This window comes from Diorhabda sublineata, chromosome 6, assembly GCF_026230105.1.
Source record: "Diorhabda sublineata isolate icDioSubl1.1 chromosome 6, icDioSubl1.1, whole genome shotgun sequence".
In the NCBI taxonomy this organism is placed as follows: Eukaryota; Metazoa; Arthropoda; class Insecta; order Coleoptera; family Chrysomelidae; genus Diorhabda; species Diorhabda sublineata.
Genome location: NC_079479.1, coordinates 25,119,492 through 25,125,650, shown reverse-complemented (window position 1 = coordinate 25,125,650; position 6,159 = coordinate 25,119,492). Strand labels below are relative to the sequence as shown.

At 32.3% G+C, this 6,159-nt stretch overlaps 1 protein-coding gene across 1 annotated transcript in view; it reads right to left on the bottom strand.

Annotated features, from left to right (window-relative positions):
* LOC130445363 (zinc finger homeobox protein 4) overlaps positions 1–6,159 on the bottom strand; it is a 282,274-nt gene that overhangs the window by 206,389 nt on the left and 69,726 nt on the right. The window lies entirely within an intron of this gene.

Genomic DNA, 6,159 nt, shown 5'->3' with positions numbered 1-6,159 from the left:
GTGGGTGAACATTTGCATACTCATTTATTAGACATTATGGGTTTATTTAGTGAGGAAAATGTTGTGTATCGAGATTTTTGAGCATGTTTCACAACAACAATTAATTATTCTTGTTTATTCTCCTTTTCCAGATGATGTTTCAGTTTTATTCGAACAAGTTAATTCGAATAATGTTCTTTTATTAGTCCGGGGAACTTGAAACAACCACGTCATTTTTAGCGAAGGTATCGCAGTTTGACACGTGGCGACCACTCCATGTGCCTTTGCTTTTAAGTTTAATTAATACAGTTCATCCTTCAACTGTTTCTCTGGACAATAAAACAATAATTTTTCGACTTCTCACTAACAGACACCTAATACTGGAATTCCGAATTACCTTCTTTTGGGAATTCCAAGTCACCTTTCTTTTATAACCTTTCTTTTACTTAATCCTCTCCGATATACCTGGTAGCACGTTTCAGGTTATAAAATAATATCTTTGCAAAAAAGGCTTTAAGATCAATCATCAACAAGTCGGTTTGGAGATTCGGTAAAAGTCCTAGCACAGAAAAAGGCCAGCAATTAAAAAGAAACGACAATATTTATAAATAGATACTCAAAAGATAGATGCTATCCAGGAAACAATGTTTTTGATAAATACTTCTCAAACTACACTGTAGTTATTTTTAAAATAAAACCTGATAGGTTAACTCCAACTAAAGAATCTACATATAATATGTTTGCATGAAATCTTCAAGGTATTCTTGCAGAATTGAAAAGGAAACATGTCCTTGAAGTATGTTCGATACTGAGAAGATTTAAAAGAAACATGGTTTTAGATAAGAAACAGTAAATAAAAGGCAAACCGTAATGGAAAGTAGTCATTTGGTAAAGTGGAGAAGCGAATATGTAACAAAAATTTGGGTGTATCGAAATGAAGAAAGACAAATTTAGTTATTAGATAAAGCTTGATTTGACAGCCATGCTACTATTTGTACATCTTGGACAAATGATAATTTTGAACATATAAAACTAAAGCACCTCATTCCAGACATATGTATATAATAACATTGCAGTAGGGAGCAAGGTTGGGTGAAAGATGCATCGTTAATAACTTCCAAGCATGTTGAGGATAGCTCTTCAGATTACTACCAAGATATTCAAGACAAATTCATGAAATTCATAAATATTCTTCCAAAGTATATATACAAGAGTTTCTACTTGAACAATATTTACATTTCGAAGATCATTATACAAAGAATCAACTCATAGAGGCTTTAAAAACAAAAATAATTGGCAAATAAGACTGTTTTAAGATTACCTCTTAATCCAAACGTATTAATTTGGTTCCATCTAAAAAGACAGACAAGAACTAATAAGACTTCATCCAAAAACTCGTTCTCCTTTGTGGAACACCGAGAATTGAAGAAAAGCCATAAATCACGGTGAAAAAAGTTGAAAACCAATATATTCAACATGTACCAATTTATAGATCTGTGATTGATTTCAACGAAAGTTATTCTGGAGAAGATGAATGTAACGCTAGTGATTTAGAAAGTATTGTAATATATGTATCATAAAGGCAAACCAAGGGGAACAAAATTGGTTTTAAGTTACAGATAGAACTTTGAAGCAACATATTCATCTTCATATTTCATTTTACTGAAATTATCTTCGTTTGATGTATTAAGTACAACTCTGTATAATTCTTAATGATAAGTTCCCTATCTAGGAGTAATTTACCGGCCGGCAGTGGTGTATCTCAGTTTTAGATTCAATTCTTTTTTTGGAGATCATTAATGATGTCACAGACTCACGATTTAATGGTAAATTAAATTTATTTGCGGATGACACCCATGTAACCATCCAGAGTATTACAACCTGTAAAACTCCACAATAACAATGCGATCTTAAAATTCAATAAATTTTCTTGCTATACATATTGAAGATGTCTTTCAATGGTCTAGACATCTAGACACTAACCATCCAGAGTATTGCAACCTCTAAAACTCCACAATAACAATGCGATCTTAAAATTCAATAAATTTTCTTGCTATACATATTGAAGATGTCTTTCAATGGTCTAGACATCTAGACACTAACCATCCAGAGTATTGCAACCTCTAAAACTCCACAATAACAATGCGATCTTAAAATTCAATAAATTTTCTTGTTATACATATTGAAGATGTCTTTCAATGGTCTAGACATCTAGACACTAACCATCCAGAGTATTGCAACCTCTAAAACTCCACAATAACAATGCGATCTTAAAATTCAATAAATTTTCTTGTTATACATATTGAAGATGTCTTTCAATGGTCTATACATCTAGACACTAACCATCCAGAGTATTATTACAGCCTCTAAAACTCCACAATAACAATGCGATCTTAAAATTCAATAAATTTTCTTGCTATACATATTGAAGATGTCTTTCAATGGTCTATACATCTAGACACTAACCATCCAGAGTATTGCAACCTCTAAAACTCCACAATAACAATGCGATCTTAAAATTCAATAAATTTTCTTGTTATACATATTGAAGATGTCTTTCAATGGTCTATACATCTAGACACTAACCATCCAGAGTATTATTACAACCTCTAAAACTCCACAATAACAATGCGATCTTAAAATTCAATAAATTTTCTTGCTATACATATTGAAGATGTCTTTCAATGGTCTAGACATCTAGACACTAACCATCCAGAGTATTGCAACCTCTAAAACTCCTCAATAACAATGCGATCTTAAAATTCAATAAATTTTCTTGCTATACATATTGAAGATGTCTTTCAATGGTCTATACATCTAGACACTAACCATCCAGAGTATTGCAACCTCTAAAACTCCACAATAACAATGCGATCTTAAAATTCAATAAATTTTCTTGCTATACATATTGAAGATGTCTTTCAATGGTCTAGACATCTAGACACTAACCATCCAGAGTATTACAACCTCTAAAACTCCTCAATAACAATGCGATTTTAAAATTCAATAAATTTTCTTGCTATACATATTGAAGATGTCTTTCAATGGTCTATACATCTAGACACTAACCATCCAGAGTATTGCAACCTCTAAAACTCCACAATAACAATGCGATCTTAAAATTCAATAAATTTTCTTGCTATACATATTGAAGATGTCTTTCAATGGTCTAGACATCTAGACACTAACCATCCAGAGTATTGCAACCTCTAAAACTCCACAATAACAATGCGATCTTAAAATTCAATAAATTTTCTTGTTATACATATTGAAGATGTCTTTCAATGGTCTAGACATCTAGACACTAACCATCCAGAGTATTATTACAGCCTCTAAAACTCCACAATAACAATGCGATCTTAAAATTCAATAAATTTTCTTGCTATACATATTGAAGATGTCTTTCAATGGTCTATACATCTAGACACTAACCATCCAGAGTATTGCAACCTCTAAAACTCCACAATAACAATGCGATCTTAAAATTCAATAAATTTTCTTGTTATACATATTGAAGATGTCTTTCAATGGTCTATACATCTAGACACTAACCATCCAGAGTATTGCAACCTCTAAAACTCCACAATAACAATGCGATCTTAAAATTCAATAAATTTTCTTGTTATACATATTGAAGATGTCTTTCAATGGTCTATACATCTAGACACTAACCATCCAGAGTATTATTACAACCTCTAAAACTCCACAATAACAATGCGATCTTAAAATTCAATAAATTTTCTTGCTATACATATTGAAGATGTCTTTCAATGGTCTATACATCTAGACACTTTGGGTTGTTCTGCCATTAAATCTGTGTCTAAGCTGCTCGATTCTCGTACTGCTTTAACAACTTACTACTCGTTGTTTGTATCGTATCTTTCGCTAAGGTTTGCCTTTCTGGGGGTCTTGTAGTTTACACCTCTTCGAATCTTCCTTCAAATTACAAAACAGACCTATTCATTACATTTATGGTTTGAGTAGTAGAACGCATTACGAATTCTTTTTTAAAAAATACGAAACTTTAGCTCTCCCCGTTCTTTTCATTTTAGAATTCGTGTGTTTGGGTCGCTTTCACAATTCAACTTAGAGACCCATTCAAAATTACCCTACTAGAAGAAAACATTTTGACATTAACTTAACAATATCCACCTCTGATCTGGTGAAAAATTCCATCACCTTCAATGCCAAAAAATACATTTAATAAGTTCTGGAGATTGACAATGGCATTTCCGTTTTAAAGATTAGTATGGGGTAAGATATTAATATTGTATTCCAATTATTATCAAGTCGAATTGTTATTTTATATTATCTAATTTGAAATGATGAAAAATGGTGAAAATTTTTTCACTGTTGTTTTATAACACCCTCTCCTATATCTTACACGAATTCAGACAGGACTCTTTGGGATCGAAAGGTTAAGGTTACTCTTACACGGGGCAGCGTTCCGAGCGTATCTCGAGCGTCTCTACCTGAGTTATGTACGTGGCTCTTAGAGATTAGGCAGGTATGCGCAGGGTTTATCAGCTAAGTTTAGTTTTACATTCGTACTTATGTATAAACCACCAATTTCAGAGGACGTTATATTGCTCATTTTTGATAGGATTTCTTAGACATTGTGCCTAAATCTTCTCCTCATTGTTTCTAAAGGTTTTAAGAAAAAATAATTCTTTTGAAATAGATTGTCTTAAGCAATTGTTTTTGGAGGATGTGAATAATATCAAGCCTGAAAATTGGTACGAGGTAGTTAATCATATGATTAAAGAATAATAGAAAATGTGGAAGTTGGAGAATATTACTGATGAAATGATCAAACCTGCGATTGATTCCGATTCTCATTTGAATTTGTAGCTTTACTTATACTGGAGATTTTTCATATCAAAATTATTCTTTATGAACGTAAAGTTGCTTAAAAATCAAAGTTTTTATACCTTTGAAGAAGACAACTTTTCGCATTTGAATTATTTCAGTCAGTTATTGAAATCAAATAGCAAATGGGAAATACTTGGCATTGGATATTTTAACCTAACTCATAACACCGTTAAATTTTGTTTTCTTCTACTCCAAATAAAGCACATGTCAAATAAAAGGAAGAAAATAGTGAAATCAATTTTCTTAAAACTCGTTTTGTAATAATATTTGATGTCAAATACAACTTTTTTCTTGTACGATTATTTTTAATATGTTATATAAGTTTAAATTGAAATTATTAAAAAACTCAGACTTGTTTCAATAAATATGAAATGTCTACCTTTGATATTTACGACCATATGTCTTGTTAACCTGTTGTGATTTCAATGGTATCGAATAAAAAACGATCCCCGACTTTTGACAACTTATTCGTTTGAAACTCCCGAGTAAATAACCGAAACCGAGGAGTTGTACGTCACGATTCCGCCACGTGCTTCATACAATCACAATCACTTTTTAAAGATCTGTACTTTTGGTGCTTCACGTAGGTAGGTAAACCTACCGACTAAAAAAAACAAACAATTAAAATCGGTGGTTAATTATTAGAAACTGATTGCGGCGTCCTACTCGCGACGACGTCGCTTTGCTGGCGCCGACTTAGAGCGCCGGTTCGGAATGGTTATCACGCCTGACGCATTTGCATGGCGCTCTGCTCCACCGTATTCACCACCCCACCTTGAAAAACGCGATGGAAATATATTCTAGCGAGACGAGAGAACAAGAAGAACCGCACGTGTTTTCCTTTTTACAATTTCGAAGGGGGTGGTTATGCTAGGAGACAGTAAGATATGTAGAAAAATTCACTATTTACCGGCACATTAGGGAAAAGAAGATTACTTTAATTGAAAGAGAGTGGAGTAGGTAAAAGGGCACGGATTCAATTTTGTATATTTGGACAATAGCGCGAGATTAAATTTAAATAATTTGAATATTGAAATTGAAACTTGCTTTAAACTTTCACTAGTAACTATAGTCTATTTTTTTCCATGAGAGAGTAATAAAATGTACTTACAAATCAAAACCTTAGTACAGCCATTTAAATGGATATTATTACAGAATTTACTAAAATTTTCATAAATGTACCGAAACTAATACAAGTTTGTGGGCTTACATTAATCTTTTATAACCATAAGATGTACAAAACAATAGAAAAAGGTTTAGACTGGTCATAAACCCTATGCATTAAAGATTATCATGAGATCTATAAGT